Genomic DNA, 26,749 nt, shown 5'->3' with positions numbered 1-26,749 from the left:
CTAGACTTCCATTGGAAAATGCTCTGAATTGGGAAGGAATAGAAGGAAAAACTACTAGATACCCATGGCCAATTATCATAGTTATATTCACAGAAGACCTACTAGACTTCTAAGGAAATATGATGTTCAATGAATGACTAAGGTGAACTGATCTTGTAGTCCGTGGGAAAAGGCCAAAAGGGTGTACCGTTATATGAGGGCTACCCTGAAACTTGGGGCAATATTAATAGTTTTTGGTATGACAATGTGCTATACAACCATTGTTCGGAAACTTGGGTCAATATATATAAATTTTAGTACGGAGATATTCTATGCAATGACAACTCAAAATACCAAATTTCTACCCATTCGGTTGAAAAATGTGTTCAAAATACTCAAAATACCGAATATTGAGGGTACTGTTATATGGGGCCTACCCTGAAACTTGGGTCAATAATAATAATTTTTGGTACGGAGATGTGCTATACAATGAAAACCCAAAATACCAAATTACAGCCAATTCGGTTGGAAAAAATATCCAAAATCCCTAAAATATGGGGGGTACTGTTATATGGGGGGCTACAACAAAACGTGGACGGATTTATCCCATTTGAAATCACAAATATCCTAGAATGGAGAACTAGCAATGTCTGTGCCAAATTTCAGAGCTCTATCTTAAATATTGCGACTCTATCGAGATATCGACAGACATATGGTAACGCTTAAATCGGAATAGAATTTTATTCTGATCAAGAATTTATATACTTTGTGGGGTCTCTGGTAAATACTTCGAGGTGTTGCAAACGGAATGACAAATTCAATATACACTAAAACTTTTGGTGGAGGTAGGGTTGCCAGATTGTGATTTATAAAAAGATAGACATTGTGTTTTAAAAGCTTTACAAAGCAAAAAAGCCTGGCCATAGAATACATACCCTATGAGGTGGACATTCAAAATCGATCGGTACCTTTATATGGCGACTATGTCATGGTAAATATTTTATACAAAGATTTGACACTCAATAAAAACGTCCGTACACTACCGAAATTTGGGTGGTTATGTGGGTCCTACCTACGATTTGTCATTATATGTAGGATACCCAAAAACCTTACTTTCAATAGCAAACATCCTAGAAGTAGTAGCAAATTTTAAAAACTCTATCTTAAATATTGTTCGATGACTCCGCCATGTGGTGGAGAGTATAGCAAATGTGCATTCTGTGATGGCTAACATGATTTGTGAAAGATAACATGAAAACTATTGCCCAAGTTATTCCTGTGACTATAAAATTCTTAAATTATTCTGAGTTTTCATCATGGTTGTTTTAAGAAAATTTTCTGAAGGTTTTGCGATCCATAATCCTGCATTTTTAAAGAAAATATTCTACAGGATATCTTAGCTGTTGTCGTGGATTTTCAAAAGAATATTTTCTGAAAAATATCTCCACTACAATTGTGGATTTCTAAAGAACAATATTCTGAAGCTATTTTAGATATTTAGTGGATTATTTAAAGCAAATATTCTGAAGTCTTTCATAGCTCGAATTGTGGATTTTTTGATGAAAATATTCTGAAGTTTAACCGAGTTAGAATAATTGACTTTTTAATGAAAATATGGTAAAAGCTATGGATTTTTTATGAAAGTATTTCCAAAGTATCAGAACTATAAGCGTAGATTTTTGAAGGTAAATATTCTGAAAACTATTAGTAAATATTCTGAAACCCTGAATTTCATATGGAAATATTGTGACGGATGATATCGATAATTATCAATAAACATTTCCAAAATCCCCAATATGAAACGATTTTATTTTATGTTTTTATTGTTTTTTTTTCCATTTTATTGTAGGCTCTACGATCCCTTTAAACCCCCCAATTTCAGTAGAAAACTAACCTAACTCTTTATTAAACGCCTACAGTCACCCTTCAATTCTGAATATTTCAAATAACACCCTTTTATACCACAACAGATACTCGAACAATTAACACACATTCCTTACATCAAATCATTGTATTTTTCACTTTCCCTGCCGAGCGCATACGAATTGACTCTCAAAAATTCCATTTCATTTGCATTCGAAGCTAAAAAGGGAAGACGGATTTTCATGAAAGTGAAACGACACGACGAAAACATTTAAACTTGATTTACATTCTTAACAAAAATAATTCAAAATACAATTATTTAAATTTCAACAGAATACAACAAACACAAACGAGGGGGTGGGGGGAGGATATACTGAAGGCCAAGAGGGTGAAGGGAAGGAAGAAATACGAATGTTTGGATGGCACTGACATTGGCACAAACAACAAAAATCCTTGGCATTAGACAAACAACATCGCACACAACGAGCAGATCGAGTTGGGTTATGTGTGTGCATGGCAAGGACTTAAGACTAGCAAAAGGCAAGAGCGACAACAACAACAACGATGGGCCAAAACGAGCAGCAAGTCATTAATTTAATTTATAAGCAATTGTCGTTGTTAACACCCAACTCCCCCCTGATTTGGGAAAAGGGAAACAACCTTCATCGTTATGATCACAAATATCATCGTCGTCATCATCAACCAACCAACACCACACCCCTACCACGTTTACTTTTCTCTCATCCTTAGTCATGGTGTGATTGTGGTGTTACCACCCACCCCCTTCCAACACTTTCTGCAATCAATGCCATCCTTGTCAACATCATCATCATCATCATTAATTTGTTGTTAACTTTTGTAAATTAAAGCAATTGCCAAAAAACATTCATTTGCGCTAGAGCTAGAGGAAGAAATCTATAAAATAATATTGCGGTTCCCAAAGGAATTAATCAAATACAAAACACTCACACACACAGAGACATACAGAGGGCAAACTGGAAGGGTACATGTGAATGTGTATGCGTGTTACTGCAGAACCCCTTACATTTTAAAGTTGGTATTTCAGAGTTACACGAAATTTGGTCGTGTGCTTTAAACGGAAGATGACAATGGTGATGATGACTGGGTTCTGGGAATACAGGATAACATTTTTAAGCAGCTGCTAAGAACAGGCAACAACAACAAATATCAAATACAATATACAAATCTTAAACTCACACACACACATATATACATGCGTAAATATGAAGCGATAAAGTTCGTTTATCCCATAATGTTGGCTGATTTGAAATGGAAGCTGGAAAACAGTGGGCGGAGGATGATACATTTTAAAGAAAATATTCTAAAGACTATCCCAACTATAACCGTGGATTTTTTCGGAAATGATTATCCTTCTCCGAATTTCAAAACTGATGTCATTCGTTTTATTTATGGCGGTACCAAGGTAAATAAAATCTTTGATTACCTCTAAGCTGTGGTTTTCAAGTTCTACAGTTGGTCTGAGTCTACTGGACGTCTTGCGTGTTGATACCATCAGCTTGGTCTTCTCGCTGTTTACTGCCAGATCCACTTTGGCAGACTCCTTCTCAATTTGTGCTGTTTCCGCTCGCAATGTTCGACCCATTATATCGATGTCATCGGCGTAGGCGAGTAACATGTGTTGTTTGGTGTACAGAGTGTCATTTCTGTTTACATTTGCGTCTTGTATGGAAACCATCAGTAGGCTTCCGTAGAAGGGGCATTCTCAATCATTCGCTCAACATGGCCTAGCCACCGTAGTCGCTGCAGCTCAATACGACTAATTATGTCAATATCCGCGTATAAATTGTAAAGCTCGTGGTTCATCCGACGCCGATATTCACCGTCGATGTATCGGCCCGTAGATTTTTCGGAGAATTTTTCTTCCAAACACCCCAAGAGCTGCCTCATCTGCTTGCGCAAGTACCCATGTTTCTGATCCATTTAACAGCACGGGTAGTATCAGCGTATTGTAAAGTGTAAGTTTGGTCTGGCGGCAGGTGGCCTTCTTTCTAAACTGCTTACTTAGACCATAGTAGCATCTGTTGGCCATCACAATCCTTCTCCGAATTTCAAAAGTGATGTCATTCGTTTTATTTATGGCGGTACCAAGGTATTTAAAATATTTAACTACCTCGAAGCTGTATTTCTCAAGTTCCACAGTTGGTCCGACTCTACTGGACGTCTTGCTCGTTGTTACCATCAGCTTGGTCTTCTCGCCGTTTACTGCCAAACCCACTTTGGCCGACTCCTTCGCAATTTGTTCAAAGGTGGCTGTTACCGCACGCAATGTTCGACCCATTCTATCGATGTCATCGGCGTAGGCGAGTAACGTGTGTTGTTTGGTGTACAGAGTGTCATTTCAGTTTACATTTGCGTCTCGTATGACCTTTTCCAGCAGGATGTTAAAAAGATCACATGACAAACTGTCACCTTATCTGAATCCTTGTCCGCTATTGAAGGACTCCGATAGGTTCTTTCCGACTTTAACTGCTGACCTTGTGCCACTCAAAGTTATCCTGCATAGTCGTATTAATTTTGCAGGAATGCCGAACGTAGACATGGCTTTAAACACCTCCGAACAGATAGGGCTGTCGAATGCGGCTTTATAGTCGACGAATAGGTGGTATGTGTTGATGTGTTTTTCGTGGGTCTTTTCCAGGATTTGGCGCAGAGTGAAAATCTGGTCAATGGTTGATTTGCCATGTCTGAAGCCGCATTGGTATGGTCCAATAATGTCATTGTTTCCTCTATAGTTGACACATATCGTCTTGTCTCCTTTTTTGTGCACGGGACACAGTATGCTCATTGGACATGCATGCCTCTATTAAAATTGTACTAATCAGCTGGTGCATGCTCCTGATCAGCATCTAACCAGCATCTTCTATACTATTATCGGGACAAGAAGTGCTTTCGTCAACCAGTTGGGTATGTTGAGCGGGGTAGTCTTCTGCTTTCTCTTTTGTTTGTAGCTTTTCGACGTCGAGTTTCCGTGTTGTGTTAGATCGCACCTTTCCTGCAAAATTAAGACGAGAGCGAACCTTGGCTGCTACAAGGTAGTGGTCAGAATCGATATTCGCTCCTCTGATCGATCGAACGTCTAATACACTGGATGAATGCCTTCCGTTTATTACAACATGATCAATATGTCTTTGTATGTAAAATATGTCTTTGGTCTGCTCATCTTTGTCTTCGGTCGGCGCAAATAGGACCGATGTAGAACTTCGCTTTTATGCAGATTATAGCAATTCACTCATCTACTGGAGTGAATTTGGAGACGAGGTCACATTCATGTCTCGTTTCATGGCAGCTATAATACAGGGCGTAATCATCTGATTTACTTACGCCAGTCCCTCTCCATCGCATTTCCTGTAAGGCATTAATATCGGCTTTGTACTTCTTGAGTACATCCGTCAAAGCAACACTGCGCCTGTTCTGTACAACGTGCGCACATTCCAAGTGCAGATTCGCAGATCGTGATCCTTTATATGTTTGCGTGGGTCGTCAACCTTTGGGGGGGGGGGGGGGGTTGGTTTTCTTTTTCTTTGCTTTTTCATAGTAGGTTGGGTTTTCCGAGTGTGGGCAACTAACCCGACGCCTCAACCCATTTTTTTATATTTCTTATGGGTGAACTCGCGGCACATATTAGCTCACTATTTCAACGGGTGATGAAAATAGCTACCCCAGAAGACACCGCGAGGAGTTCAGTGTCCACAATTGAAATGAAAGAGGGACCAAGATAAGCCTGGACTTCGCCATGTTAAAGCCAATCAGAGTCGTTGCTGGTATCTATCATCCCCTTATCGATTAAAAAAAGTATCCCTGGAGACTATCAGAACTATAATCGTGATTTTTTAAAAGTTAATGTTCTGACAGAAATCTGAGATACAGTACCCACTGTCCCTTTAAAACGAGAACAACAAAACACAAAAATATGATTATAATAACGCTGCTGACACTGATGATGATGATGATGATGACGACGATGACGCTGACAATGATGAGCCTGATGCTGATTTTGTTGTTAAAAGCTGATGTTGATGCCATTCTACACAGGGGCTTAGTAGTTAGGTTCATGCTTGTGTTTATGGCGTTGATGTGACATCCCGCACACAGCACAGTTCCAGCGATTTGATATTACACGCGCCACCTTAAAAGTAAAGCGGAGGAGGGCAGAATACACAAAAAAAAAAAATAAGAAAGCAAAAAACAGTCAACATCATATTTATCAGCTCCTCTCCCCTTCTACACCCCCTCCACCACCGCGCTGTTTACTCATGTTAAAGGGGTTGTGACTTTTGTTGACTTTATTTCTTCTTCTTCTTCAGCTTCTGTACTAAATTCGGATGAGTTGTTAGCTCGCTGATGGCTGGCGTGCGAATGGCATACAACCTATTATGGTACACAACAACAACAGAAAAAAACATATTAGATAGGTTTTACTTTTTTTAACGTTGTCTGCCCGGAATGGTCCTTGTGCTGGACCGTGTGGGAGTGTGTGTGTGTGTTTGTGTATTTGATCATTCGTGTAGTTCTCTTGGGAGATTATTTTAGATTTAAATCGCTTATCATGACGACTTTACGCGCGTCGCATTATGGAGGAACTTTGCAAAAAATATTTTTAAATTTAAAAATCATTAGATTTCATTTTCAGGGGACCAATAAAATTGCAATAGTCTACAATGTCGAGGTACAATCGTGAATTTTTAAGCATCTATTTTGAAGGCGTTTAGAGACCAAATAGTGGATTTTTTAAGAAAATATTATGATGGCTGTCGGAAGAATATTAATAAATTTTTAAGAAACATATTATAAAGGCGAAAATTGGCAAACACAACATGTAGCAGAAGCCTACTCCGCTCAACTTACCCACTTGCTAGTCGATAGTACTCCTTGTCACTATAATAATATAGGAGCTCAATGGCAAAAAATTTTCCAATCCCCACAAACTGCAGCAAAAGCAACACTTCGGAACCAAAAACCAGCATCAAGAAACCCATGGTACGATCAGGAGTATGGTAATGCTACTGGAGAAAAACGTAGCGTATAGAGCAACCCTGCAAACAGTAGCAACGCGTAATGGGAGAGAGAATTATCGGGAGAAAATGAAGGAAGGAAGAACAAAAAATTGTGAGCTTTAGCAAATCGAGATGTGCAGGAGTCAGAATGAAGTCAGGAAATTTTACCAACGAGTAAAACATCAAACCGACGGCTTTGGTGCGGGCCCATCCTTCTGTAGGGATGAAGATGGAAACCTGGTGACAGATATAGACTGCGTGTTGAGGAAATGGAAGGAGCATTGTGAAAAGCTTGTGGTATTAAATAGTGGCGCTGAAGAAGATGAATCAGAATCAATAAGAGATGACGGTGTAGAAAGTTTACCACCAAGACAGGATGAGGTTAGAGTAGCAATTAATTAGCTGAAGAACAATAAAGCAGCAGGTGCCGATGGAATACCAGACGAGCTATTCAAGATCGGTGTCTGAACACTGATCAGAAGCATGCACCAACTGATTAGTACAATTTGGCTAGATCCTGCATTCTGTGTTCCGTGCACAGAAAAGGAGAGGAATTAGTCTCCTTCCATCGCATATAAAGTGCTATGCAGCGTGCTGTATGAACGAATTGAGCAAATTTTATTGGATCTTATCAATGCGGCTTCAGTCCACTATAGACCAGATGACCACACGAAATCATGGAAAAGATCCATGAAAAATATATCGACACACTCCACCTTTTCTTCGAACACAAAGCCACATTCGAAAGCTCAATCCGCTCAAAGGTATTTAAAGTCATGTCTGCGTTTGACATTCCTGCAAAATTAATACGGCTATGCAGGATAGCTTTAACTGGCACAATGTACGCGGTTAAAATCGGTAAGAACCTCTCGGAGCCCTTCAATACCGAACGACGATTTAGACAAGGTCACAGTTTGTCGTGTGACCTGTATAACATCCTGCTGGAAAAGCACATACGCGATGGGATTCTGTACGCCAAACAGCATATGTTACTCGCCTACGCCGATGACATCGGTATAATGGGTCGAACATTGCGAGCGGTAACAGCCGCCTTTGAACAAATTGAGAAGGAGTCTTCCAAAGTGGATTTGGTAGTAAACGGCGAGAAGACTAAGCTGATGGTATCAACGCGCAAGACGTCCGGTAGACTCGGACCAACTGTGGAACTTGAGTACTACAGCTTCGAGGTAGCTAAGGATTTTATATACCTTGGTACCGCCATAAATAAAACGAATGACATCAGTTTTGAAATTCGGAGAAGAATTGTGATGACCAACATGTACTACTTTGGTCTAAGTAAGCAGTTTAGAAACAAGGCTAACTCCCACCAGACAGAACCAACACTTTACAAGACGCCGATACTACCCGTGCTATTATGTGGATCTGAAGCATGGGTACCTGCGCAAGCAGATGAGGCAGCTCTTGGGGAGTTTGAAAGAAAAATTCTCCGAAAGATCTACGGGCCGATCTGCGTCGACGGTGAATATCGGCGTCGAATGAACCTATTCTCGGACATCGACATAGGTAGAGTATCGGGCTGCAGCGACTACGTTGGTTAGCTCATGTTGTGAGAATGGATGAGGATGCTCCAGCTCAAAAGGCATATAAAAGCTGGCCAACTGATGGTTCACGTAGAAGGGAAAGTCCACGAATTTATGGAAAATCAATTGGAAGACAACATTTTACCAATGCGCCTGGAAATCGTTTTTAAGAACGGCTTATGGAACGAATGTTCTGTCACACATCACTTATCGTTTCAGTTCACTTAATATAGATTTTTTTCATATATTTGGCCATTCTCAAGTTTTTGTTCTCAAAGGCGTAAAACGAGCGAAGTATATATCCATCGAACTTTTTTTTCATGTAGTGTACCTTAAAAATTTCTTAAATCTACTATAAGCCTTATATCCTATTTCCTTCCATTATTCTCAAAAGGAAAAAACGACTGACTGAAGAACATTTCCGTCAGGATGGAAAAATGGGCTAGGAACTTCAACATATCGATAATTGAGCGAGACAATTGCACCGGGCAATGATAAAATATGGACCTATATGAAATGTTTCTAAAAGTATTTTGTCACCCCTCAATAACCTAAAATACCAAATAACAATCACTTCGATGGAAAAATTGCTACTAAAGCCTTCAAAATACAGAAAATTGAGCGGGAAGTTTATATAAACACTATGTCGAAATACCAAATTAAGACCAACAGAAAATGGTGAGAAAGTTTTATATTAGGTCTATGATACGAAATATCAATCCGGTGGAAAATGTGGCTAAATCCTTCAAAATGTGGAAAAAGGAGTGGGAACTTTAAGTACAAGCTATGTCAAAATGTGGACCTATATCGAACACTTTCGCCCTCTAAGAACCAGAGAAGCCAGATTACAATCACTGCGATATAAAAATATGGGTAAAACTGTAAAAAATGCAAAATGTAGGGGGTTATTGACAATTTGGGGTAATTGACAATTTTCTGCAGTTGCAGTATCAGGCTCATACCTTAAAAATACAGAAAATGGGAGGGTACCACGGTGGAAAAATGCAAAAAGTAAATATCCACACTAAACTCGTGTATCTTTAAGGGAAATACCTTAAAGACTAGTAGAAAAGTGGCAAAAAATATCCGGAACTAAATTCGTGGGCCTTAAAGACCATCAAAACTATAATTGAGGATTTGTCAATGAAGGATATCGAAGGATATATAAATTCCGGATTTCCAATAATTGCTAAATCAGCATATTATTTTATTCTGATAAGGAAAATATGGAGCGTTCGCCGACTATTTTGAAGAATTACAAATCGAATGACAAATGTTATAAAGGATATACAAAGCCAATACAAACAGGGATATACAAACGTAACTCGAAAATTATTATGTATCTGACACGAAGCAGGGATTTTGCTTAAATAGGAAACTGAGTGGCTTCATTTGTCTATTGGCTGTCAGAACCAATGACCTTGAAAAATTTGAATTGATTGTAATTATTCTGTTTATACCATCTTCCATTGTCCTTGCAAATGTCATTAAAATTAAAATATATATGTATTGACATAAAATGATTAATGAACAATCAAATAGTGTCTAACTGTATTAACATATTTAACAACAACTTCAAATAAACCATTGCATCCAAACCCAACAAAGTCATACAAAACTACACCGCCATTGTTCTCCTGCCACTTCTACAACGAATGCCAAGGAATTTCCATTTCATGATAACTCAATTCAATTTAAAAGAGATTTCTAATAAATATCAAATATTTAACTCTTCTTTTTTCATTTGTAATTTCATTACAGTGCTATTTCTTTGCCCTTCCTTCGTCTCTTTTATTTGATGAAGAACACAATATTTTGACCTTATTTTTTTCTACAATTTTAGTATGGCAGAATATCATCAAAATTGTGGCAAGGCATTGGCAGTAAGCACCAACACCACCACAATCCTCATTATCATGATGATTTGAAGAGTAGTGTGACTAATTACTCCCGTTTTCCTTTAGCAATTAATAACATCCTTTTCTATTTTCAATTTGCTTCTCCTTCGTCGTCTCTTTGTTGTTGTTGCTCAATTTCAAGTGTTCCGTTTTAATGCCTCCATCGAAATTTTTCGTAGTAATTTATCAACCAGAATTTTTATGCATTTCCCTTTCATGGCTGGATGGATGGCTGGCTGACTGGCCAGTCGCGATTTGTACGCATGTCCCAAATAAGCTTAAGATTTTTTGCGGAGGGGGGATTTAAGACGAAAAATTGAACAGAGTATCGACTAGGTTGTAAAGGACTCTTTTGTTTTTATTGGATGGGATAGTAAGGACGAAAGAAAAAAAATCGTTTGGTTGATACCAACATTGAACATTGTTGCCTTCATGCCGCCACATGCCGTGGAATCTGATCAAACCAAGCAAACTTGCAACACACACTCATACAGAGTTCCAAACGTCAGGGATATTTGTTGGGAGTTCGTCGTCGATGGTTGTGTCCCTCCCTCTCTTCTCTTCCTCACTATATGTGGGGCATGCGCTTTAACTACATCTCATGAAAATGTGGTTTTCTGTCGGTGTGTGTGTGTGCTTTCCTTCAGCTGTTTACAGCTCTATGCTCTCGCTTCGTTCTCGTTGGAGCATTTGGGGGAAAAAACTCCATTTTGATAAATTTTTCATTTGGCAGTTAAGCCAAATATGTTAACCAACATTGAGGGTTTGTTTTTCCAATTTGTTTCGTTTCGTTTTTTTCCTACCTTCTGCTCGCTGCTACCTTGCAGCATAGTTGCGTTTATTGTGCGATTTTTGTATAGCCGAAAATGTGCTGAAACATTTATAAGATTTATCCAAAAAGTTTTGTGTTGTGTATTAAAAAACAAACACACAGCGAAAAAAATAAACGAATGAAAAGTAAATGCATGAATGAACGAATGAACAAAACAAAATACATATCATCATCACAAGAAGCCAACATACATATTTTTTTGGGCTTTTTTGCACTCCTCTCTCTATGTGCAGCCACTCGAAGGTTTCAATATTTTTATTCATTCGTTTGTTTTTCTTCTGTTGGTTACATATCTACGGGGCTATTTGTCGTTCGGTTATGAATATCAAAATATATCAACTTTATTATTCTCGACCAGGTTCACCATCGTTTTGACGAACTGCTACTGTCACTGGGTTGAATGGATGGCAGAAAAAAGCGGCTATTGTGTGATTGTGTGTGTTTGCATTTGTGTATATTTGCCAATAACTTAAAGTTGTGAGCATGCAATTTAATGTCCTCCCTCTGTTTGGTATTTGTATATTGAACTTGAAAAATAATATAAAACTTTTTTCAAAGGGAAATTATACAGCACCAATTTTATTTGGAATTAAAGACAAATTAAGCTGATGATTGCAGATACAAAACAATTTCGAGATTGTGATAAAAATTAATTTTTAATTTTTTTGCAAGTAGTCTGCTACCCTCTGAGAATCAGAAATGTTAAAAAACAACTACAATGGTAGAGCTAACAAAATATATAATATGGGAAATTTTGTGTTCTAAAAAGATACTCCAATACATCCAAGATGTATCTTCAGTATTGAGAGTTCTATTGTAATTTCATCAGACAATGGCAAATTAAAACAAATGAAGGCTATCATGAATCCCATAATACGATGAAGTCCTCTACCCTTAGGACCCCGAATTGGTATCCCAATTGAAAACCATGAGCACAAAGCTAAATATCGGATCAAAAAATAAATATTTAATTTCTTGGCGGCATTAATAATAATGGCATGAAATCATATTTTTATGTATTATGGTCTTGAAACTAATAAAATTTGAATTATAGCCAATTTGATAGAAAAACGTGCTCAAGATTCCCAAGCTAATATTTTTTGAACTTTGAAATTGTACTTGTTCAATTACAATTACAATTAAGCTGTAATGGTATTTTAAGCCGAGCTTCCTCGTCCCATTTGAAAGACCATGTTCCGAGATTTTGTCTTCTACTTGATCTTTCCATCCGATTCGTGGTCTTCTGCGTAAACCACCACTTGGCTCGCTTTTATATGCCTTTTGAGTGGGGGAATCCTCATCCATTCTCTCGGCATAACATAGCCAACGTAGTCGCTGCAGCTCGATCCGTCTGTCTATGTCAATGTCAGGCAGTGTTGCCAAAACTTTGTTGAGGAAAAATGCTAGATTTTGTTGAAAAAAATGCTAGAAAGTGCTAAATAATTTAAAAAAGTGCCAGAAAAAAGTGCTAAAAATTTCTTAAACAAAATTGTTAATATTTAATAATGAAATATTAATCAGAAACCCCATTTATTCTTAACGGCTATTCGTTGTCGATTTAGCCATGTCCGTCGCATTGAGGACGCAATATTGAAGACAGAGCTTTGGAATTTTGCACATACGTTGGTACCATTTCTATGAGATTTGATATTGGAAATGGAATATATCGGTCCTTTTTGGGTACACCATACCCCAATATTTTTTTTAAGCTTTTAGGCACATTTTTATACCTTTCACCATAGTATGGAGGGTATATTAATTTTGTTTTTCGTTTGTAACTCATCGAAATAATCATTTCCGACCCTATAAAGTATATACATTCTTGATCACCGTTAAATTCTATGATGATATAGTCATGTTCGTCTGTCCGTCTGAGGACAATTTGGTACATTGAGTTCTTATTGGGTAGCAAATATCTCCACTAAAAATTATAAATAGGGGTCCATATTTTCGGATACCCCCCATATAAGGGCACCCCCCAATTTTCAGTAGTTTAGGGTTCATGAGCGCGGTTTTCAACCGAATTCGCTGAAATTTGGTACATTGAGTTCTTATTGGGTACCAAATTTCCCTACTTAAAATTATAAATATAGGTCCATTTTTTCTGGTTGCTCCCATATAAGGGTACCTCCCAATTTCCAGTTTTTGGGTGGTTTTAACTTAATTGGCTGTAATTTAGTACTTTGAGTTCTTATTGGGTAGCACATCTCTCCACAAGAAATTATAAATATGGATCAATTTTTTCGGGTAGCCCCCATATAACGGTACCCCAATTTTATGAGAAATTATTAATATGGGTCCATATTTAGGGGTAGCCCCCACAGTACATTCCCTTTATTCGACATTTTGGGGACTTCGGACACGTAACCGAATTGACTAAATTTTTTCTATTTTTTGTTTTGATGGGGTTTGAAATCTTCCTACTAAAATATAAATACTAATAATGCCCAAATTTGGTTAAGGTAAATAACTGTAATTTCACATTGCGTACAAATATGAAGATTATCAATTTTCTTCCCATTTGTGTACTTTTAAGGGTTCATAATCTCATTCTCAACAGCGACTTTAATATAAAAAAATATGTTTCCCGGAATTTTTCTATTTTGGTCCTTATTCTGGCACAATCCCAATATAAATGGGTATGCTTGCCTTTTCGGTAATCTAAAGTTAGTTATAACTTGGCATTCGGGATTCCCGCTGAATAAAAAAACTTGTTTTTAGAAAGTTGCAACATAATTCATGTTCATTATTTTTACATCGCTCTCATAAAATGTACAACTTAATTTGGGTTTTCATTGTCCCAAGTAAACAGTCTACCAACAGACAATATCATAGTGCTGGATAGCATTGGAAAATCAAATCCATCGCGTGAAACATAGCGAAAATTCAACATGAAATCGAAAAACGGGATTTTTTGCATTGAAACCAAAATTTTGTAAAAAAAATTCCTAAGAAATTAAAAATGCTAAAAAAAGTGCTAGATGCTAGATCAATTTTTTTGGTGCTAAACGAGTTCAAAAAGTGCTAAATCTAGCACTAAAAGTGCTAAATTGGCAACACTGATGTCAGGGAATAGATAGTATAGCTCATGTTTTTTTCGACGACGATATTCGCCGTCGACGCAGATCGCTCCATATATCTACCGGAGAAATTTTCTCTCAAACACTCCAAGAGCTGTCTCATCTGTTTGCTCCAGATCCATTCATTATCACGGGTAATATTATCGTCTCGTAGAGTGTGAGTTTGGCGAGAGGTGGTATTGATTTTGAGTTGCTTACTCAAACCATTGTAGCATCTGTTGGCCAGCACTATTTTCCTCCGGATTTCAAAGCTGATGTTATTAGTTTTGTTTATGGCGTTACCGAGGTATATGAAATCGTTCACGACCTCTAAGCTGCAGTTTTCAAGTTCCACAGTTGATTCGAGTATACTGGATGTCTTGAGCGTTGACACCATCAGCTTGGTCTTTTCGCCATTTACTGCCAGTCCCACTTTGGCAGACTCATTTCCTTCTGAATTCGATCATAGGTGGCTGTTATCGCTCGCAATGTTCGACCCATTATGTCGGTGTTATCGGCGTAGGAGAGTAACATGTGTTGGTTGGTGTACAGAGTGTCATTTCTGTTCACATTTGCATATCGTAAGACCTTTTTCAGCAGGATGTTAAAAAGGTCACATGACAAACTGTCACCTTATCTGAATCCTCGTTCGGTATTAAAGGGCTCCGAGCCGTATTAATTTGGCAGGAATGACGAACGCAGACATGGCTTTAAATACTTCTGAACGTGTAGGGCTGTCGGATGCGGCTTTATAGTCGACGAATATGCGGAATGTGTCGATGTGTTTTTCGTGGGTCTTTTTCAAAGTGAAAATCTGGTCAGTGGTGGATTTGCCAGGTCTGAAGCCGCTCTGGTATGGTCCAGTAATGTCATTGACAATTGGCTTCAGTCGTTCACACAGTACGCTGGATAGCCTTTATATGCGAAGGGAAGAAGACTATTTCCTCTATAGTTGGCACATATCGTCTTGTTCCCTTTTTTGAGCATGGGTCACAGGATGCTGAGATTCCATTTCCATTGGGCATACATTTCTCTAGCCAAATTATACTACCAGCATCTAATCACCAGTCTTGAATAATTCGGCTGGTAACCCATCGACACCTGCTGCTTTATTATTTTTCAACCGATTGATTACTATTCTGACCTCATCTTGGCTAGGTGGCATACACTCTATATAGTCATCTCTTATTGGGTCTGGGGCATCTTCTTCACCGCCACTATTTGATACCAGAAGTTTTTCAAAATACTCCTTCCAGAGCCTCAACACGTCATCTATATCTGTCACCAGGTTTCCATCTTCATCTCTACAGGGGGATGTTCCTACACCAAAGCCTTCGGTTTGGTGTTATACTCTTTGGTCAAATTTCCGGACTATATTCTGACTCCTGTACACAGGATGCTGAGGTTCCAATCATTGGACATGCATTCCTCTAGCCAAATTGTACTACCAGCATCTAGTCACCAGTCTTGAATAATTCGGCTGGAAACCCATCGACACCTTCTTCTTTATTATTTTTCAACCGATTGATTACTATTCTGACCTCATATTGGCTAGGTGGTATACACTCTATATCGTCATTTCTTATTGGTTCTGGGGCATCTTCTTCACCGCCACTATATGATACCAGGAACTTTTCAAAATGCTCCTTCCAGATCCTCAACACGTCATCTTTATCCGTCACCAGGTTTCCATCTCATCCCTACAGGATAATGTGCCTGCACCAAAGCCTTCGGTTTGGTGTAATACTCGTTGGTCAAATTTCCAGACTTAATTCTGACTCCGATACATCTCGATTTGCTCATGTTGTGGTATTTGTTCTTTTTCTTCTCTCTTTTTCTCCCCATAATTCTCCATCACATTACTTGTCGCTACTGTCTGCAGGGTTGCCCTACACGCTGCGTTTTCGCCTCAGTAGCATTACTCCAGATCGTACCACGGGTTTCTTGATGGTGGATTTTGGTAACCAAGTGTTGCTTTTGCTGCAGTTTGTAGGGAGTGGGAAATTCTCTGCCATTGTACTTCTATATTATTATCGGGACAAGGAGTGCTTTCGTCATGCAAGTGGGTAAGTTGGGCGGAGTAACTTCTGCTATCTGTTGTGTTTGCAGCTTTTCGACGTCGAGTTTCCGTGTTACATTAGATCGCACAATTGCTTCTACATTAAGACGGGTGCGAACCTTGGCTGTCACAAGGTAATGATCCGAATCGATATTTGCTCCTTGTATCGATCGAACGTCTAAAACACTGGATGAATACAATTCGACTATCACAACATGATCAAATTGGTTTCTCGTTGCTTGATCGAGAGAAATCCAGGTGGCCTTTTTTATATCGAGATGCTTGAATCTGGTGCGATGTTTTTTGCTGCCGCGAAGTCAATCAACCTCATGCCGTTGTCGGATGTTTCTTCATGAAGGGTGAATTTTCAGGACGGTGGAGTCAAAAATATATTCTCTTCCTATTTTTGCATTAAAATCTCCTAGCAGAATTTTAATGTCATGACCACGGCAGCGATCATATGCTGTTTCTAGGCGCTCGTAAAATATGGGTTTGGTCTGATCATTTTTGTCGTCCGTTGGAGCATGTGCGCATATATGACTGATATCAGAAGAACTTCGCTTTTATACGGATTATAGCAATTCGCTCCTCTACTGGAGTGAATCTGGAGAAGAAATCTTTTTTTCTCCTGTTAATCATAAATCTGCGGCAAATATTCATGGCAGCTATAATACAGTGGGTAATCGTATGATTTTGTTACGCCTGTCGGGTGAATGTGAGAATGAACAATGAAAATATGTATACGAATATCGATTTCTTGTCTTCTTTAAAATATTTCGAGGTCTAAAAATCTGATCTTATGGCATTGAGTTTACAACGCACGAAAAGAATGAGGAAAACGCATAAGGACTCGAGGTAGAAATAAGTTATGTTTTACAAAAATATTCTTTATTCGATTTCTTTGAAGACCTGCAATAGCCCAAAAAGAATTATCAAAATATTTTTGAAGACCTTATTAAAGGCGTAGTTTTTTTATTTTTTAAAGTGTTTAGAAGGCGTGGATATTTTTAAATATTTTTTAAGTCATGGAGTTTATAAAAAACATTTTTCAAAGTCTGTAGAAGGAGTGTCTAGTCAAGGCGTGGATTTTAGAAAAAATATGTTTTGAATGTTTGTCTTATAAAAGACCCGGATTTTTTAAAATAATTCTTTGTAGATCTTTATAAGGCCTGGATTTTTAAAAATATTTTTTGTAGATCTTTATAAGGCATAAACTTGACCTATGGCAAATTTGTCCTTCTGGGCTCTTAATATACTCATCTATGGCTTTCATTGTCATAAGGACATTTTCACCGCCAGATCATCAGCTCGTATTTGTTTAACAGTTTTATAAGTATGTATGCCTAAAATGATCGATCAGAACATTATTTTTTTTTTGGTTCTAATTGACTACAAATCAGTTAGTTCTCAAATTATGAACTCTTTTTTATATACACTTCACTAAAATGGTACAAAACGCATTTGTGGAAAATTATATATTTAGGGCCGGAGACTATGTTGTGGAAATTTCCAACATCTGAAAGACCTCGCTTGTTCAACCGATTTGTAGAACATTTCATGTCATACCCTCAAAGTACCCAATTAATTACAACATATGTACCTTTTTCCATATCACTTTCATCTTTCGACCTTCATGCTCTGATAAAAATCTTAAGCATTTGTTTATCTTCGCAATAATATCATTGGACTTTATTAGTCGATTTACTTCCATGTTCGCTCGAAATCATTCGAGAATAAGAAAAAACGAAATCTGTTAATGTTCTCATGATTATATTAATGATAATCTCTGCTATGCGTTTAGTTTCTCATTGGTGGCCACGACCAAGACCATCACCACCACCACCCCTCATTCGAATTCCCGAATTTTATTGCTAATGTTTTCACAATGTCTGTGCCCATTAGCCCACACAATTTTTGGGCGGTTTCCATTGCATGTTTGAGTACCGTAATCTGTCAAATTGATTTAATTGCATTTAATGGTTTCTTAAAATCAAATTAATCACTTGATTTTGTTTTCGGATTCTCCCTCTATATGATATGGTTGTGTGTGTGTGTGCGAGTACCCGAGGGGCTCATTGGAATAAATAGCCCACAAATTAAAAGCCATAAATGCCAAATTGTAGTCCAACCATAAATAACAGCGGAAATATTTGTTTAATTTTTGTCTGTTCAAATTAATCCAATGTTTAGTTAGCCTCAGTCACCCCCACCCCCCTCATTCGTTACTAGTCGTAGTTTATGACAGGATCTCGTGGCCGGTATGTAAACATAAAACACCGGTTGACCGACCACCTAGAATGCTGGTCAGTCAAAAGTCAAGAGAGAACAATATTCACAACATTTTTGGGTTTTGCAGTTGTTGTGTCATTTTTATAAATTATTTATTTACTTATGGCGTGTACGTATGTATGTGTGTGTGTGTTTGGCTGTACATATTTTCGAGAATATTGTAACTTTAAGTTGACCACTGAACAGAAAAGTGAAACAATGGCAAATATCTCTTAGCTCAACTTTTGCCTGTTCTGGCCATAGAAGTCGGGCTATGCAACTGTACAAATATAGGGATTGTGAGGTTAGAAGCATGTGATTCTGTATGTCCGCTTCTATAAATATTCTTGTATATATTTGAATGTGTTAACCACCAGCCATGAAGGCTTTAAAATACAGCATATGGGAAATGAAAAATAACGGATTTACTTACCTTGAAATACCAGTACAAATAAAAATCGAGGACGGTCTAAAAAGAAACAAGAATATTTGTGAATTAATAGAAAGTCTTGGAGTTTTCAAAAATTAGTTTTTCGAAGGTATTTAGAAGTTGGTAATTTTTTAAAAATAATTTTTTAAAAGTTCCTAAAAGGCTTGTATTTTTTTAAATTATTTTTTGAAAGCCTTTACAAGGAGTAGATTTTTAAAATATATTTTTTAAGGTCTTCATAAGGCTTGCATTTTTATACCCTTCACCACACTCTGGAACAGGGTGTTATGTCTTTGTGCATATGTTTGTAACAGGCAAAAGGAAACGAGATAGACACATGGTTCCTTTTGAGAATATGCATAGAATCTCATTCTGAGTCGATTTACGGATGTCCGTCCGTCCATGTATTTTTGTGAACAAAGTACATATCGCTTTTATGATCCGATTTGGATGAAATTTGGCATAGGTTACTTATTTGGTCCAAGGACGAACCCTATTGAAATTGGTAAAAATCGGTTCAGATTTAGATATAGCTCCCATATATATTTTCGTCCGATTTTAGGTAAATGGTGTACCAATGTCCCTATATATCTTTCGATTTGCACGAAATTTGGACTGCGTAATAAATAAGGTCTAAAATGATGTGTGTTAAGTTTCGTGAAAATCGGTTCAGATTTAGATATAGCTCCCATATATATCTTCGTCCAATTTAAGGTACCAAAGTCCCTATATATCATTCGATTTGCACGAAATTTGGCATAGCGTGCTGAATTGGGTCTAGAATTATGTGTGCAAAGTTTCGTGAACATTGGTTCAAATTTAGATATAGCTCCCATATATAGCTTCGCCCGATTTTAGATAAGTAGTCCACTAAAGTCCCTGGAAATCTTTTGATTTGAACGAATTTTGGCATAGCATACTGAATTAAGTCTAGAATGATGTGTGCAAAGTTTCGTGAAAATCGGTTCAGATTTAGATATAGCTCCCATATAGATTTTCGTCCGATGTAATGTAAATGGTGCACCAAAGTCCCTTAATATCTTTCGGTTTGCACGAAATTTGGCACAGCGTAATGAATTAGGTCTAGAATGATGTGTGTTAAGTTTCCTGAAAATCGGTTCATATTTAGATATAGCTCCCATATATTCGTCCGATTTAAGGTAAATTGTGTACCAAATCCCCTACATATCTTTCGATTTGCAAGAAGTTTGTCATAGCGTACTAAATTAAGTCTAGAATGATGTGTGCAATGTTTCCTAAAAATCGGTTCAGATTTAGATATAGCTCCCATATATAGCTTCGCCCGATTTTAGGTAAATAGTCCACTAAAGTCCCTGGAAATCGTTTGATTTGCACGAAATTTGGTATAGCACACTAAATTAAGTCTGGAATGTTGTGTGTGTTTCATAAAAATCGGTTCAGATTTAGATATAACTCCTATATATATTTTCGTCCGATTTAAGGTAAGTGGTGCGCCACAGTCCTTAAATATCTTTTGAATTGCACGAAATTTGACATAGCGTACTAAATTATGTCTTGAATATTGTGTGCCAAGTTTCGTGAAAATTGGTTCCGATTTAGATATAGCTCCCATATATATTTTCGTCCGATTTAATGTAAATGGAGTACCAAAGTCCCCATATATCTTTCGATTTGCACGAAATTTGGCACAGCGTAATGAATTAGGTCTAGAATGATGTGTGTTAAGTTTCCTGAAAATCGGTCTAGATTTAGATATAGCTCCCATATATATTTTCGCCCGATTTTTAGTAAATGGTCCACCAAAGTCCCTATATATTTTTTTATTTGCACGAAATTTGGCAAGGCGTAAGGAATTAGGTATAGAATGATGTGTGTTAAGTTTACTGAAAATCGGTTCAGATTTAGATATGGCTCCCATATATATTTTCGTCCGATTTAAGGTAAGTGGTGCGCCACAGTCCTTAAATATCTTTTGAATTGCACGAAATTTGACATAGCGTACTAAATTATGTCTTGAATATTGTGTGCTAAATTTCGTGAAAATCGGTTCAGATTTAAATATAGCTCCCATATATATTTTTTGTCCGATTTTAGGTAAATGGTACACCAAAGTCCCTATATATACTTTGATTTGCACGATATTTGGCATAGCGTACTGAATTAAGTCTAGAACGACGTATGTTAAATTTCGTGAATATCGGTTCAGATTTAGATATAGCTCCCATGTATATTTTCGTCCGATTTAAGGTAAATGGTGCACCAAATTCCCTACATATCCTTCGATTTGCACGAAATTTGGCATAAAGTACTGAATTAAGCCTAGAACGATGTGTGCTTAATTTTGTGAAAATCGGTTCATATATATTTTCGAGGATTTAAAAAAAATTTTTTTTTGAATGTCTTATCAAAGGCGTGGATTTTTTTTTAAAAATATTGTTTATGTTGATCTTCCTACCCTCCCCACTTCATTGTCCTTTGCCTGTAATTTAAATACGAAATTCATTGAAGAAATGTTGCCGTATTCCATTGCATTGTTCTACTTTCCGCATTGTTTAAACTGATCCATAAAGATTTCCATCCATTCTATTGTTGAGATGCTTGTCTGATTGTCCGTCCAACCATACGTCTGTTCCTCTCTCGCTCGCCGGGTTTATTTGTATTTGGGCCATGTGTTGTATTATTATATGACAGGCTATGTATGCATGTTTGTGTGTGTTGGCGAGCCTGTCACATTGTCTGGGGTCAGTATGCGGGTCAATAGCATTGATTTTTCATATATTTATTGTTGTTGTTGTATGTATGCATTATTTGTCTGTTTTGTTTGTTTGTCATTTCGTCCCTCCCTGGAAGTTGGGTGTTTGTTTGTTTGCTAGCTGACTGGCTGGCTGACTGCAATCATTCTAATTATGCGTAATTTTTGGGACACAAAATCCCATCAATATCATCCTCCTCATCGATTGTCTGACCAAAAACCATTCAACATCAACATGAAATGATGACCTTTATGCCAACATCAACAATGGCTGGCTGCTGAGGTTCAAGTTCATTTTGCATGCGGGAGATTTCTTTTCTCATTGCATTTCGGGTCGATTTCCTTGCAGGGGATGGATGGATGTTCGTTGTCACTTTCTCTCAGTCAGTGACATTGGCCAGCCAGCTATTGGAAGTAATTAATTTGAATAGTTGTCATTGTTGTCATTTGTATTTATTAACAAATAATGTATCTGGGCAGGCTGGCTGGCATGCATATCTGTGGGATTTTTATCACGCATAATCACTGTAATTCTTTCACCCATATATTAGTGTAACGAAATATGGAATCTCAATAACAAATGACCATTAGAATTCCGTGATTTTTTTAGTAGTGTCTTCCGTTACACAAAAGACAAAAAAGCGAATGCACAGAAGCAAATGACCGAAAACAAATGTCCAATAATAAAAAATAATGTCAATAAAAAAATGCGGCAAAAACCATGAATATGTGTAACTTTTATCAGGGTATGATACCCTTGGTTATATGCATCCACCATATATATGAATATGGGTGGATGTAATATCTCCCCAAGTGTAGTTTTTTACGTACTCCGTTTTTTTCTTGTTGCTATTCTTGTTCTACTTGAAATGATGGTCTTGATAACGCTGGCCATTATCTGTGTGTGACCAAACGACCGGTCATCCTCAATCCATCCCCCATCCGCCTAAAGACATAAAAAATGGTATTACAACATTCCTTGAGGAAAATTTATAGGAATTCCCGGATATGTGTAGATTTTTTTATTTTTATTATTGGAACACACAAAATTTATTGTTATTGGACAGTTATTTTAATATTGGTTATTAGCTACGCCCGCCCTTTTGGATATAAGGAATGTGTGTCCTCATGCCATTTTGGTTAGTTTTTTTGCGGAATAAAAAATGTTTCGAAGTTTAATGAGTTTTGCTAAAAAATGTGCAAGGTTTTCTGTAATTATAAACATTTTTTAAGAACAATTGGACCTTGAAATTTTTGAGGGTCGATTTTTAAAAATATTTTCTGAAGGTCTTATTAGAGGCTAGGATTTAAAAAAAAATAATTTTTCAAAGTCTAGCAAAGGCGTGGCGTGGAGCACGATCTGCACTTGGAATTGGCGAATGTACTCAAGAAGTACAAAGCCGATATTATTGCCTTACAGGAAATGCGGTGTAAAGGGACTGGCGTAAGTAAATCGGATGATTACGTCCCGTATTATAGCTACCATGAAACGAGACATGAATCTGGCTGCGGATTTATGGTTGACAGGAGAATAAAATACCTCGTCTCCAGTAGATGAGCGAATTGCTACAATCCGTATAAAAGCGAAGTTCTTCTACATCAATCTCATTTGAGCCCATGGTCCGACCGAAGATAAAGATGAACAGACCAAAGACATATTTTACGAGCGCCTTGAAACAGCATATGACCGTTGTCCTGGTCATGACATTAAAATTCTGCTAGGAGATGTTAATGCAAAAATCGGAAGGGAAAATATCTTTGGCCCCACCGTCGTGAAAATTCAGCCTCCATGAAGAAACATCAGACAACGGCATGAGGTTGATTGACTTCGCAGCAGCAAAAACCATGGTAGTTAGCAGCACCAGATTCAAGCATTTCGACATACACAAGGCCACTTGAATTTCTCCCGATCGAACAACGAGAAATCCAATCGATCATGTTGTGATATATGGAAGGCATTCATACAGTGTTTTAGACGTCCGATCGATCCGGGCAGCGAATATCGATTCGGACCATTGCATTGTGGCAGCCAAGGTACGCACCCGTCTTAATGTAGCAGCAATTGTGATCTAATATAGACGTCGAAAAGCTGCAAACACAACAGATAGCAGAAGCTTACTCCGCTCGACTTACCCAACTGCTTGACGAAAGCACCCCTTGTCCCGAAAATAATATAGAAGAACAATGGCAGAGAATTGTCCACTTCCTACAAACAGCAGCAAAAGCAAAACTTGGGTACCAAAGACCACCATCAATAAATCTGTGGTACGATCAGGAGTGTCGTAATGCTAGTGATATGAAAAACGCAGCGTATAAGGCAACCCTGCAGACAGTAGCAACACGTAATGCGATGGAGAACTATCGAGAGAAAAGGAGAGAGGAGAAACGTATTTTCCGAAAAAAGAAGAAATAACAAGAAAAACGTGGGCGTGAGCAAATCGAGATGTACAGGAGTCAGAATGAAGTCCGAAAATTCTACCAACGGGTAAAACACCAAACCGAAGGCTTTGGTACAGGCGCATCCTCCTGTAGAGATAATAAAGGATACCTGGTGACAGATACAGACAGCGTGCTGACAATCTGGAAGGAGCATTTCGAAAAACTTCTGATATCAAATAGTAGAGGTGAAGAGGATACCCAGAACCAATAATAGATGACGGTATTGAGTGTATACCACCTAGCAAAGATGAGGTCATAAAATCAATTAATCGGCTCAAGAACAATTAAGCAGCAGGACCCGACGGGTTACCAGCCGAAGTATTCAAGACTGGTGGTCAGATGCTGGTCAGGAGCATGCACCAGCTGATTAGTACAATTTGGCCAGAGGAATGCATGTCCAATGATTGGAACCTCAGCATCCTGTGGCATATAAAGTGCTATCCAGCGTACTGTGTTAAAGACTGAAGCCAATGGTCAATGACATTATTGGACCATACCAATGCGGCTTCAGAAATGACAGATTTTCACTCTGCGCTAAATCATGGAAAAAACTCACGAAAAACACAATCGACCTATTCCTCGACTATAAAGCCGCATTTGACAGCCCTATCCGTTTAGAAGTGTATAAAGCCATGTCTGCGTTTGGCATTCCCGCAAGATTAATTCGGCTATGCAGGATAACTTCGCTTCGACATAATGGGTCGAAACTTGAGAGCGGTAACAGCCACCTTTGAACAAATTGAGAAGGACTCTGTCAAAGTGGGTCTGGCAGTAAACGGCGAGAAGACCAAGCTGATGGTATCAACGCGCAAGACGTCCCGTAGACTCGGACCAGTGTGTAACTTGAGAACTACAGCTTCGAGGTTGTCAAAGATTTTATATGCTTTGGTACCGCCATAAATAAAACGAATGACATCAGTTTTGAAATTTGGATGGATAGAGATGCCCAACCGATGCTACTATGGTCTGAGCAAACAACTCAGAAGCAAGGCCACCTTCAGCCAGACCAAACTCACGCTCTACAAGACGCTGATACTACCCGTGCTGTTATATGGATCTGAAGCATGGGTACTTACGCAAGCATATGAGGCAGCTCTTTGAGTGTTTGAAAGAAAATGTCTCCGAAAGATATATGGGCCGATCTGCGTTGACGGTGAATATCGCCGTCGAATGAACCATTAGTTGTACCAGCTATTCTCGACATCGAGATTGTTAGACGCATTGAGCTGCAGATACAACGTTGGCTAGGCCATGTTATGAGAATGGATGAAGATGCCCTTGCCCAGAAGGCATATGAAAGTGAACCAGCTGATGGTTCACGCAGAAGGGGAAGGCCAAGAATACGATGGAAAGATCAAGTTGAAGACAACATTGCCAAAAATGGTCTCTCAAATTGGAAAAACTACGCAAAATACCGACGCGCATGGAAATCTTTTCTAAGCTCGGCTTATGGAACGAAAGTTCTGTCACAAGCCAGCTAAGTAAGGAAAGGCGTGGATTTTATAAAAATAAATTTACAAGGACTAAGAAATGCGTGGATTTTTTAAAAATAAGTTTTCAAGGTCTAACAAAGGCGTGGATTAAAAAAGATATTTTCTCGAAGGTCTAACAAAGGCGTGGATTAAAAAAGATATTTTCTCGAAGGTCTATCAAAGGCGTAGATTAAAAAAATTTCAATATAAATTTTCAAGGTCTAACAAAGGCCTGATTAAAAAATATATTTTCTCGAAGTCTATCAAAGGTCTGGAATAAAAAAATATTCTTTGGTGGTCTAACAAAGGAGTGGGTTATTAAAACGGTTTCTTGAAGTTTTATCAAAAACGTGGATTATTAAACATATCGTTAAGATCTATTAAAGGTATGTTTTCAAATAATATTTTAAATATTTCAAAATACTTTAAGATTCCGTATTCTGTTGCTTTAAACCAATGGCTTATCGATTCCTAGCAGCCAGCTGCTCCACTTTCCATAAAAGCAGAGAGAAAAAACTCAATTAGAGATTTATTCAGGTGAAATGATTGATATCTCTTATGAAGGTCTTTTTTTAATATCCATTTAAGCGTTTGAAAGTCTAATAAGAAAAAAATTACTTCCCATTTTTAAGTAGTAGCTGTACTTAATCCCTCCTCTTCATCGCCATTTAATTTGCCAAACGAAATGTGCGTGTGTGTGTTTGAGTTTTTTAATTAATTCCTCTTTGCTGGCAGTTTTCTCAACTTGGTCGTTGGTCGTTTTTTCTCTGTCTTTGGTTTTTTTGTTTCTTGTTTAAGTGGAACATCCGATGAGCTGTCTACTCTACTTTTCTTGCTCATTGCCTTAATGTGGCTTAAGAAAATCAGGCAAGCAAGCAAAGAAAAAAAGACAACAACATTGTTGGGCTTTGGTGAAGCAAAGAGATTCTGCCGAATGAAACCCAGGGACGAAGCCTGAACTAAACTGAATAAGAAAGAACTTTAATGACAGTACCTGACCCCGACAGTGATTTGTCCAAAACAATTTCCTTCCTTAATCGCAATGCATATCAAAGCTTTTATCTACACACACATACACTCATACATACACACGAGCGACAAATAGATGCTAGCGAAACAAACAAGCCAGTTATGCTACA

Source organism: Musca vetustissima, unplaced genomic scaffold (assembly GCF_032173495.1).
Source record: "Musca vetustissima isolate MV318-11 ecotype Yass unplaced genomic scaffold, APGP_CSIRO_Mvet_v1 utg9142, whole genome shotgun sequence".
NCBI classification, from domain to species: Eukaryota; Metazoa; Arthropoda; class Insecta; order Diptera; family Muscidae; genus Musca; species Musca vetustissima.
This window is presented reverse-complemented; position numbering follows the sequence as displayed.